Here is a 13,144-nt window from a genome sequence, read left to right as displayed (position 1 = left end):
TTATAAATTGTCTGTTTTCCATTTTTATCCCTCATACCACTCAGTCAGGTGCTCCTTGAATGGAAAGTCACAACAAACCTGAAATCTTACACTGTAAATCATAAGCCTGATGAGTCCTTTCGTTGTTTTTCTTCTTCTTCATAATAGGATGAAGCAGATTGTTGTTTGTCTGTGCTGAACTAAAAAGTAGACAAAGATTAATGCAATGTTGACAGCAAAATATATAAAGAAGGAAATGGCTGAACCAGATAAAAATCATAGGTCAGGTTCGTCAAGTCTCTTAAGCAGTCTAATGAGATTACTGTTTATATAATATTTAGAGTTGGTAATTATTAAGAAATCATAAAAATCTCAGGTGTTCCTTGGTGAAAAGGAATTCTAAGTGTACATTATCTGTACATATGATTATCTTCTATCAATTATAATTATTTTTCCATTTCACAAATATCTTACATATATACTAATGCTGTATCTCTATGAAATTACGTGGATTAAAGGCCGAGGTATTTGGATAATTATATAATGTTTTTATATATTCATATGTATAAGATCATATAAGATGATTACATGTATCTCTAATTCTCCATGTTCACTAATGTCAATTTATTGCCACATATGTATATATATGTATATATATAGCCACATATGTGTATGTGTATATATATATATGCATATTTATATAAATGTTTACACAAATGCACTTTTTCAATAAAGGTGAATTTAATTCACCATTTTCTTTGATTTTTGGTTATTATTTTTTACATTGAATGACCTATTAAAAAACTTTAATTTTCAACTGGATACTTCTTTTTGGTTCACGCTAACCTATCTTTTGTATTAGTAAGGATCCAGCTGAGAAAACAAGCTGGGCATTTCAAATGTATGAGGTTTAACACAGGGAACTGTTTCCCCAGGTATTGGAAGGCAATAAAGGGATGCTAAGATACCCCCAAAATCAGTAGCATAAGAATAAAAGAATAAAAAATGATACTATTAGAACTTAGGAGCTTAGAGGATGAACCCTGAAGTTTTGGCACTTGTATCACCAAGGAGGGAGTATGAGTTAACAGGTGTTCATATTACTAAGGAGAATGTACTTAATGAGTGTTTGGACAACATAAGGGCCTGGCATAGGGTATGAGGGAGCACAGGAGGCTGATTCTCTGACTGCCAAAGAATAAGACCTGACTGTTGCAAGGAACTGGTAAGGTACACTCTGAAGCTAATCCTCGGGATACTGAAAGATGGAAATAGGAACCAATTGACTGCTGCTGCTATAACAATGTTGACAGGAACTGGAAACCACAAAAGTACAAAAAGCAAAAAAGTATTTCCAATATCTCTACATTACTTCCCTATGACAGTCAGTGATATCTCAAAAAACCTATGCTATCCAACACTGTCTAGAAATTAACCTAACTTTATACAAGATATTTCTTTAGAATGTTACAAAATATTAATAGAGTCTAAAAGAAAGGCTGTAAACTATGGAAAGATTGTTTTTACAAGGGAAGACAATTTCCTAAAATTGATCTAATACTACAATAGGAAAAAAAATTCCAACATGGATGCCTGTTCAATGGAAAACACTACATCTGAAAATCATAAGGAAATATAAATTACCCAAAAATGACAGTTTTGAATAAGTAAAAAGATATGTTTTCATGGCTTACCATATATCAATTCATATTATAATGTCATGATAATCAAGGTATGTTGGCATTGAAATTGATAAGAATAAATGATGTAACTTGACAGAAAAAAGAGCTTAGAAACACCTACACTCATTAATGGAAAATCAGTTCAAAATAGAAATAGTCTTTCTAATCTTTGATTACTATAACAGTGGGAAAGGTGAGATAGCTTTTTAACTATATAAAAAATAAAAAAATAAAATTAAGTATATTTTGTACACTGTGTTCTAAAATTAATTTCAAATTCATTAAAATCTGAAATTTGAAACAGGCAGAAAGCCTACACTGACAGGGAGTCAAGGCTACAGAAGCTGAATAAGAATCATGACCACCTCTCCAAATTGCCGGGGCAGTGGCAACAGTAAAGCCATCCCAATTTCCAGTCCATCATCTTATACTTCTACTAGGGTAGCAAGGAGAAAAGTTTCTCCATGGAGCAGAATCTGCTTCTACTGGTTTTTCAGATTGCCATGCTTATTATGTATAAAAATGAAAGCAAAATATGTTATAAAACTTTCCAAGCAAATAAGCATAGGCCATGCTGTCAACTTGCCATATGGAAGTTTTGTTAAAATAGAGGTGTTACAGGCAATGAAATTGATATTTAGAGGAATTAATAAGTATTTCCTATATTGAAAACAGGCAGAAGAAACAATTATAACAGTTATGAATGTGACCAACTTGAATCTTCCAGAGTCTGATAGCAAGATGACAATTTTTACTAGAAAATAGACGTTATAAGATTGATTTCTTATTCTGTGGCAAAAATGTAGTTACTGGCAAATTGAGTAGTCATTAAACAAATAATAAGATCAAGAAATTAGGTTCTTGCAACTATGGAACAACTAATGAAAGCGAGTGCTTTCAAGTGTTTGTAGAAATTTCAGTCAAATTGGAAATGAACGATGGTGTTTGCATTGTTTGCATCTCTAACTTGAGGTAAATAAAATTATTTGAAAGACACAAGTATAAAGGCAAACATGGAAATATCTTGAACAGTTCTAGAAAAATGCTTCACATAAGTTCAAAAACACGTTTCAAACATCTTCAAAGTGAATTAACACATGAAGACAAAGGAGTTTTCAACTCAAAGAAGTGGCATTGATACAGATAAATGACATTATAACTGACAATAGAATGAATTTCACCCGTCTGTTTTATTAGTAGAAAATAATTCAAGATGGATGTTGAAAATGTATAAAGTAATCTTTATTTTTCAATCCAAAGGACTCTTTCAGTGATATTGGACTTACTTTGTGTGTACAGAAAAGTCTACTGATTGTATTGATGAAAACCATTAGCAAAGACATGAATGGAAATGAATAAATTAATTTTACTATTTATATAAGCTCAAAGCAATATTTTTTTTAAAAAGTATCACTGAATAGATAGAACACACTGTATTGGAAATGAGACAGGGCATCAACAACTTAAGAAAACTTCATAGTACAGGAACTTGCACATCTAATAAATATCATGCTGGGCTTCCCTGGTGGTACAGTAGTTAAGAATCCACCTGCCAGTGCAGGGGACATGGGTTTGAGCCCTGGTCTGGGAAGATCCCACATGCCGTGGAGCAACTAAGGCCGTGCACCACAACTACTGAGCCTGCACTCTAGAGCCCGCGAGCCACAATTACTGAGCCCGCACACCACAACTACTGAAGCCCCCGCGCCTAGAGCCCGTGCTTTGCAACAAGAGAAGCTACCACAATGAGAAGCCCGCACGCTGCAACTGGAGAAAGCCCACGTGCAGCAACAAAGACCCAACACAGCCAAAAATAATAAATAAAAATAAATAATTTTTAAAAATATCATGATTGTGTATGGGTTGATACTTTTATTTAAATACAATCTATTGATACATACATATAGAAAAGTGCATGTTATAAGTATACCATGCAGAATTTTAAAAAATGGAACACACCTGTGTAACCAAATCCCAGATCAACAAACAGCAGCAGTAGTCCAGAAGCCTTATGCTCCCTACCAATCACTAACCTCCCACAAAGGTAACCACCATCCTGACTTGTCACAGTGTTGATGAATTTTAGCTGTCTTGTACTTTATACAAACGTGGTCATATGACATTGAAGGAGTTAGGTACATGGTACTGCAAAATATGCAGCTTTGGTATATTGATTATTTTGAGTTGAAGTCCCTTGAAAAATAGCAAATGTAGGGAGAGGATTTCTCTCAACTCCCTTTATATGCCTAAAGACAGATCCTAAAGGAACTAAATTTTCATAAATTCCCTCCCTAGGAGTTTCACTAACCAGGGAAAGTTGACTCTTATCACAAGAGAGGAGACCAGACATTGACACCACACCCAGACAAACTATCATTCTTCTAAGGGCCTATTCATCTTTCCTAAAAATAACTTACTCTCCCTTTAAGTGGCTCATATCCTCCTTCACCACCCCCTTCCCCTTTTTAATACAATATATAAGCTTTCAAATCTCACTGCTTTTTTTGGGTATTCACTTTTTTTCCTGTGATGCCCCTGTGAATGTAATATTTAAAAATAATAAATTTGTATATCTTTTCTCCTATTATCTGCCTGTTACCAGTTTATTTCATAGACCCAGCTATCAAGCCTATGAGGGTAGAGGTAAAGTCTTTCTTCCTCTAAAACATGAACTGATTTTAGTATTGCTATAGATTGAATTGTGTCTCCTCAAAATTTATATGTTGAAGTCCTAACCTTTGATGTGATGGTGTTTAGAGATGGTGCCTTTGGGAGGTAATTAGGGTTAGATGAGATCATGAGAGTGGGGACCTTACAGTGAGATGGCTAGTAGCTTATGGTGGCTTTGTAAGAAAAAGAACAGAGCAAGAGATCACTCTTTCTTTTCTATATGAGAAGGTAATGAGAAGGTAAGCTAATGAGAAGGTAAGCCCGGAAGACAGCTCTCACCAGGAGTCAAATTGACTGGTGCCTTGATCTTAGACTTTCCAGCATCCAGAACTATGAGAAATTAAAGTCTCTTGTTTAAGCCACTCAGTCTATGGTATTTTGTTAGGATATCCCAAGCAGGCTAAGACAGGTGTGGTTTATGTTAGTCAATGTTACGCTTATTAAATTCATTCCGATTATAGAATACCCTTCAGTGATCCATTATCTTTGCTGTAATGTATTTGATTGTATGAAAAAAATGTATTTACCCACTCATTGATTATTTCTAGTTTTTGACAATTATGGGTAGTACTGCCACAGATGTTCTAGTACATGTCTTTTGAAACTGACGTATCTTCCGTGGAGTGGAATTGACAGAAAATTTGTTATAAACATGTTTAGCATTGGTAGGTTCTCTCAAATATTTTTTAAAAGGCTATACCACCAAAGTTTATGAGTATTCCCGTTGTCCTACATCCCTTGGAACATGTGTTTAATCCTCTTTTTTTTTTTTTTGCATTTTAGCAATTCAGATGGGTGGTTAGTGGTATCTTCTTGTGATTTCAATTTGCAATTCGCTGATAATTAATGAACTTGAACACTTTTTCACATGTTTAATACCTATTTGCATATCTTCTCTTGGGAAGTGTCTGTTTAATTATTTTGCCCTATTATCTGTTCTGTTCTTCAGGTTCTTCCTTTTTGATTCATTTTCTAGGTTATATTTTGGATAGTCATTCTTTGTTGGATGTTGTATTGAAACTAACTTTTCCCATCCTGAAACTCTTTTTCTTTCTCAGTCATGTCTTTTGATAAACAGAAGGTCTTAAAATAAATTTATGTTTATTTTCCTTTATGATTACCACGTTTTTGCTCTGTTTAAGAAATATTTGCTTACTCTAAGTCACAAAAATATTTCCCTGGGGTCTCCCTGGTGGCACAGTGGTTGAGAGTCCGCTTGCCGATGCAGGGGACACGGGTTCGTGCCCCGGTCCGGGAATATCCCACATGCCGCGGAGCGGCTGGGGCCGTGGGCCATGGCCGCTGAGCCTACACGTCCAGAGCCTGTGCTCCGCAACGGGAGAGGCCACAACAGTGAGAGGCCTGCGTACCGCAAAAAAAAAAAAAGTTTCCCTATTATTTTCTCGAACATTTTTATTGTGATACATTTAACCTTTAGACCAAATAAATTGGGACTGTATTTGTATATGTGATGAAATATAGAAATCAAATTTCTTTTTTATTCCATGAGAATAACCAATTGACCCAGTACTCTTGGATTTTGATTGTATTGCAATGAATCTATTGATTATTTTATGGAAATTTGACAGCTTAATAATATTAACTCTCAATACTCAAACATATTAGATTCCTCCATTCATTTTGATATTTCTAAATTTCTCTTATATTTATATTTTTCTATTTAGCTTCCTTATACATCACTTAATAGATTAATTTTGTTGCTATTATAATTTCCTGTTGGTATTTATAAAACAAATTCTTTTTATTGAAGTATGGTTATTTACAATATTATATTAGTTTCAGGTGTACAATATATTAAATATTTTTATACATTATACTCCATTTAAAGTTATTATAAATTATTGGCTGTATTCTCTGTGCTGTATAATATATCCTTGCAGCTTATTTTATACAGAGAAGTTTGTGCTATGTATAAAAGTTTATATGTTGACCTTGTATCCAGTGTCCTTGCTAAATTTTCATAGATTAATTTGGAATTTTATATACATAATCATGTTTTTTGAAATTCTGAGAGTTTTCATTCTTCCTCTCTAATCCACCTGCCTTTTACTATTTGTATTGCCTTATTTCAGGGGAATGAAACATCCAATAAAATGTAGAGTGGAAGATATGATAGCAGGTGAGTAGCCTTGTTCTGTTTTCTATATCAGGGAAAACTTTTCATTATATCATGTTGAGTATGATGAACACTGTAGATTTTTATAAAGATTCTTTATCAGATTAAGGAATTTCCATTCTATTTCTTGTTTGATAAGATTTGTTTTGTCTGTTTTATTTATAGTAAATGGGTTTTGATTTTTTTTCAAGTGCAGATTTTTAAAATTTATCATTATCACTTTTCTACTGTGTTCTGTTAATAAGATGAATTGAATTACTCTGAATGAGTCTCAAGTGCTAAATCATTCTTGCATACTTGAGATGAAACATATGTGATAATGATGCATATAAATATATACATATGCATATATCAATTTGCATATATGTTGTCATGTATATTTGTGTTTATGCTCTTGAAAGATACTGGTCTATATTTATTGTAATGTACATTCAGATTGTGACATTTACTTACTCTAGTTTATTTTTGCAGCTCTTTAAGAGACATAAAATTATATATATTAGTAATTATAAAAAAGTATTGTTTAGTTTGTAACATATATAAGTGTGATATGTATCAAATAATAGCACAAAATGTGCTGATGGAATAAAGCAACATAGGTGTAATGTTTCTCTATCTCATTGCAGGTAAGTTTTATAAATCTGAACTTGAATCTGTTAATGTGCATATGCTAAGTCCTAAAGCAGAATGCTAAGAAAATAACTAAAATAAATGTAGCAAAATTAATAAAGGAATTAAAATATTACAGTACAAAATATTCATTTAATGCAAAATACTTTATGATTCCACTTATGTGAGGATCTGAAATGAGCAAATTCATACAGACAGAAAGTAGAATAGAGTTTACCAGGGTCTTGGGACTTGGGGATAGGGGAATAGGGAATTATTGTTTATTTGATATGGATCTTTTATTTGGAATGATGAAAAGTCCTGGAAATGTCTACTGGCTATGTTTATACAACATTGTTAATGTCCTTAAGGTCATCAAATTATACACTTAAAAAATGGTTAAAATGGTAAATTTCATGTTAGGTATATTACACCACAATAAAATGTAAAAGGATGGAAGTATAAGATACAAATCATAATTAAAAGAAAGCTACAGTAACTATACTATTATCATACTAAGTGCACTTAACGCAAGGAAAATTTCTAGGGATAAAGAGGGCCATTATGTAATAATAAAATGGGGAATGCATGAAAAAGACATAAGAATTCTAAATATGTTTGAACCAAACAATAGTGCTTCAGGAATCATTAAGAACAAATTTGTAGGATTGAAAGGGGAGATAGACAAATTCAAAATTGTCCATTAAACATTACACTGTCCTTAATACATAAAACAAGGAAACAGAAAACTAGCAAGGATACATAGAAGGTCTCATGAGCATTATCAGCCAAAGGGGAGAGGGTGGAAGGAGGGTGAAATGGGTAAAGGGGATCAACTGTATTGTGATGGATAGAAATTAAAATTTTTGTGGTAAGCATGCTACAGTGAATACAGAAGTAGAAATATAATATTGTACATATACAGAAGTGGGATAGCTGAATCATATGGTAGTTTTATTCTTAATTTTTTGAGGAATCTCCATACTGTTTTCTATAGTGATTATACCAATTTCCATTCCCCTTGACAGTGTATGAGGGTTCCCTTTCTCCACATTCTTGCCAACACTTGTTATTTCTAGCCTTTTTGATAATAGCCATTCTAACAGTTGTGAGGTGACATCTCATTGTGGTTTTGATTTGCATTTCCCTAATAATTACTGATATAGAAAATCTCTTCATCTGCCTGTTAGCCATCTCTATGTCTTCTTTGGAAAAATGTCTATTCAGCCCCTCTGCTCATTTTTTAACTGGGTTGTTTGCTTTTTTGTTGTTGAATTGTATGCGTTCTTTATATATTTTGGATATTAACCCCTTACTGTGTATATGATTTGCAAATATATTCTCCCATTCTGTAGGTTACTTTGTAGATTGTTTCCTTTGCTGTGCAAAACCTTTTCATTTATTTCCATTTGTTTATTTTTGTTTTTGTTTCTCTTGCCTGAGGAGACATGTCCAGAAAGATATTGCTAAGACCAATGTCAAAGAGTGTACTGCCTATCTTCTAGGAGTTTTATGGTTTTAGATATTACACTCAAGTCTTTAATCCATGTTGAGTTGATTTTTGTGTATGGTGTGAGATACTGGTCTAGTTTCATTTTTTTGCATGTGGCTGTCCAGTTTTTCTAACACCATTTATTGAAGAGACTATGCTTCTCCATTTTATGTTCTTTGACCCTTTGTTTTAAATTAATTGTCCATATATAAATGGGTTTTCTTTTGAGGTCTCATTTCTGTTCCATTGATCTGTATATCTTTTTTTTTCTTCTCATTCCCTGCTCTATTGATTACCATGGCTTTGTAACATAGTTTGGAAACAGGGAGTGTGATATCTCCAGCTTTGTTCTTCTTTCTCTAGATTGCTTTGGATATTTGGGTTCTTCCGTGGTTCCATATAAATTTTAGGAGTTTTTGTCCTATTTCTGTGAAAAATGTCCTTGGGATTTTGACAGAGATTGCACTGAATCTGTAGATTCAGTATATAGACATTTTAACAATGTTAATTCTTCCAATCCATGACTACAGAATATGCTTCCATTTTTTTGTGGCTTCTTCAGTTTCTTTCAACAGTGTCTTATAGTTTTAGTGACTGGTATTTCCCCCCCTTGATTAAGTTCATTCTTATTCTTATAGAAATTGTAAATGGAATTGTTTTCTTAATTGCTTTTTCTGATAGCTCATTGTTAGCATATAGCAAAGCAATAGATTTTTGTGTATTGATTTTTATCTTGCAAATTTACTGTACTCATTTATTATTTCTAATAGTTTTTTTGGTGGAGTCTTTAGGACTTTTTATATATAAAATTATGTGATCCTCCAATAGACAGTTTTACTTCTTCCTTTACAATTTGGATAACTTTTATTTCTTTTACTTGCATAATTGCTCTGGTAGGACTTCCAATACAATGTTGAATAAGAGTGGCAAGAGTGGGCATCTTTATCTTTTTCCTGAATTTAGTGAGAAGGCTTTCAGCTTTTCACCATTGAGTATGATGTTAGCTGTGGGTTTGTCATATATGGCCTTTATTATGTTTAAGTATATACCTTCTATGCCCACTTTATTGGTACATTTTTATCATAAATAGGTGTTTAATACAGTCAAATGCTTTTTCTGCATCTACTGAGATGATCATATGGTTTTTATATTTTTCTTTTTTTAGTTTAACTTTATTTTTATTTTATTTTTAATTGAAGTATAGTTGATTTACAATGTGTTAGTTTCAGGTGTACAACAAAGTGATTCATTTATATATATATATATATATATACTTTTTCAGATTCTTTTCCCATATAGGTTATTACAAAATATTTAGTATAATTCGCCATGCTGTAGAATAGGTCCTTTTGGTTATCTATTTTATATACAGTAGTCTGTACGTGTTAATCCTAAACTCCTAATTTATCCCTCCCCTATATGGTTTTTTATCCTTAATTTTGTTCATATGGTATATCACTTTGATTGTTTTGTGCATGTTGAACCATCCTTGCATCCCTGGAATAAATCCCACTTGATCATGGTGTATGATCCTTTTAATATGTTCTTGAATTTTGGTTTACTAATATTTTATTGAGAACTTTTGCATCTATGTTTATTAGATATTGGCTTGTAATTTTATTTTTTTGTGTGTTGTCTTTCGTTTTGGTATTAGGGTAATTTTGTCCTTGTAAAATGAGTTAGGAAGAGTTCCTTCCTCTTCATCTAGTGATCAGTCTATTCAGGTTTTCTATTTCTTCCTGATTCAGTCTTGGAATGTTGTATGATTCTACAAATTTGTCCATTTCTTCTAGTTTGTCCAAGTTGTTGGTATATATCTATTTATAATATTCTCTTATAATTATTTGTATTTCTATGGTATGTTTTAATTTCTCCTCTTTTGTTTCTGATTTTATTTCGCAGATCCTTCTCTCTTTTTTTCTTAGTGAGTCTAGCTAACAGTTTGTCAAATTTGTTTATCTTTCAAAGAACCAGCTCTTAGTTTGATTGCTCTTTTCTGTTGTCTTTTTAGTCTCTGTTTAATTTATTTCTTCTCTCATCTTTATTATTTTCTTCCTTCTACTGACTTTGAACTTTGTACTTTTTCTAGTTCCTTTAAATGTAAGGTTAGATTGTTAATTTGAGATTTTTCTTGTTTCTTGAGGTAGGCCTATATTGCTATAAACTTCCCTCTTAATAATTTAATTTTTTTAATTAAAAAAAATTCTTGAAGTATAGTTGATTTACAATATTACATTAGTTTCAGATGTTAGCATAGTGGTGAAGTATTTTTACAGATTATATTCCATCAAAAGTTTACAAGATAATAGTTATAATTCCCTATGCTATACAATATATCCTTGTTGCTTATCTCTTTTATACATAGTAGTTTGTATCTCTTAATTCCACACACCTAAAGTTACCCTTCCTTCTCTCCACTGGTAACCACTAGTTTTGTTTCTATATCTGTGAGTCTGTTTCTGTTTTGTTATATACATTCATTTGTATTATTTTAAAGATTCTACATATAAGTGATATCATACAGTATTTGTCTTTCTCTGTCTGACATTTAACTAAGCATAATATTCTTTAGGTACATCCACATTGCTGCAAATGAAAGAATTCCATTCTTTTTATGACTGAGTAATATTCCATTATATATATATACTACATTTTCTTAAACCAGTCCTCTGTTAATGGGCACTTGGGTTGCTTCCATATCTTGGCTGTTGAAAATAGTGCTGCTGTGAACATTAGGGTGCGTTTATCTTTTCAAATTAGTATTTTCATTTTTTTCTGAATATATACTCAGGAGTACAATTGCTGGATCAAATGGTAGTTTTATTTTTAGTTTTCTTAGGACCCTCCATACTGTTTTCCATAGTAGTTGCACCAATTTACATTCCCACCAACAGTGTAGAGGGGTTCCCTTTTCTCCACATCCTCGCCAACATTTGTTATTAGAAGACTTTTTGATGATAGCCATTCTGACAGGTGTGAAGTGATAGCTCATTGTTGTTTTGATTTGCATTTATCTAATAATTAGCAAAAGTAATAAAATGACATAAAAAGACAGCCCATGGAATGGAAGAAAATATTTGCAAGTTGTATGAATGACAAGGGGTTAATATTCAAAATATATAAACAGATTGTACAACTCAATATCAAAAAACAAACAACTTAGTCAAAAAATGGGCAGAAGACCTGAATAGACATTTTTCCAAAGCAGACATACAGATGGCTAACATGCATATGAAAAGATGATTTTTTAAAATTTTTCATCAGATAACTCGTAGATCTTTAATTCTTTGGGATTGGTTACTGGAGCTTGTTTTATTCTTTAAGTAGTGTCGTATCTCCCTATCTTTTTGTCACCCTTGTAACCTTGTTTTGGTGTCTGTACATTTGAAGAAGGAACCACCTCTAACAGTCTTTTGGGGCTGGTTTTAGGAAGGAAAGACCTCCACCAGATAGCCAGGCTGGAGATTTTGGTGATCTCTCCAACTTTTTTTATAGATGTGCCTGCTCCTTTTATCTCACTCCTTTCTGGGCTGGGGGGAAGTCTTAAGATTGTGTGTCTTCTCTTAACCCCACAGAGCCAAGCTGGGTGCCGAGAGCCATCTGCTCCCTTTCCCACCCCTTGGACTGATATGTCAAGGTATTGGGCACAGACACCACTTCTCTCCCTCACTCCTGAAGGAAATGTCTTAGGATTGTGCACCTCTCCCTACCCCACAATGCCATGCCATGTGCTGTAAGTCACCCATCCTTTTTCCCTAGGGTAGTGTATTGAGATGCCAGGATGATAAGTGCAAGCTCTACTTTTCTTCCTCTCTCCTAAAGAGGCAGTCTGAGTATTGTTCACCTTCACCTCATTCTGTAGAGTAGAACTGGCTGCTGAGATCTGTACTTGCTGCTGAGATCTACATGTTGTCTGCAGGGTATAGGGAGCACCAGCTGCAGGGGTGCATAAGTCACTGGCTGTCAGAGTGTATGGGGTGCCATTTGCAGGGATGCACTGGGAAGTTGTCAAGATCTACACGTCATCTGCTATGAGCCCTTGCTCCTTTTCTTTGCGCTCAATTCCCCAGATGATCCATCTGTGTCAATATTTTAAACATTTTTGGTATAGAGAGATAGAAGTGGAACTTTCAGGAAGTTCCCCCAAAGGCTGGGGAAGCCAGACTCTCACTTCACTCTCTCTTTCCCCTGTGGGAAAAGTCTCAGGTTGGGAGCTCTCTTTTAGTTTTGAACTGTGCTAGCTTGGAGGAGAAATGACATGGCTAAAATGGAACTGTTCTTACCCTTTTCCGTGCAGCTGACGTCAGGTTTTGTGCTCCACCAGTGTACTAGGACTTCTTAACTGAACTCAGAAATGCACATAAATGTATTTTTGCCCATGGATGGTTGTTAAATTGGTGTTTCTGTGGGGATGGGAGTGAAGGTTGGACATTTTGCACACATCACCCTCCCATCTAGAAAATACTTTGAATGTAAATTAAAATACAACATATCAAAAAAATACTACATATCAAAAAAAATACATATAAAAATTTGTGAGACATAGAATATGTTTACACTGCTTTAGTGAGACCT

The 13,144-nt window shown here is 33.5% G+C and overlaps 1 long non-coding RNA gene across 2 annotated transcripts in view; it reads left to right on the top strand.

Annotated features, from left to right (window-relative positions):
• Positions 1-6,455, top strand: part of LOC307180924 — a 934,155-nt gene extending 927,700 nt beyond the window's left edge. For both annotated transcript variants that reach the window (XR_013825801.1, XR_013825802.1), the window contains one exon: positions 6,425-6,455. This is a non-coding gene — a long non-coding RNA (uncharacterized lncRNA). The remainder of the gene's footprint in view (positions 1-6,424) is intronic.
• Positions 6,456-13,144: the final 6,689 nt, after the last annotated feature.

The sequence above is a fragment of the Stenella coeruleoalba genome, assembly GCF_951394435.1.
Source record: "Stenella coeruleoalba genome assembly, chromosome: X".
Taxonomy (NCBI): Eukaryota; Metazoa; Chordata; class Mammalia; order Artiodactyla; family Delphinidae; genus Stenella; species Stenella coeruleoalba.
Note: the sequence above shows the minus strand (reverse complement) of the source record. Positions and strands in the feature narration are given on the sequence as shown.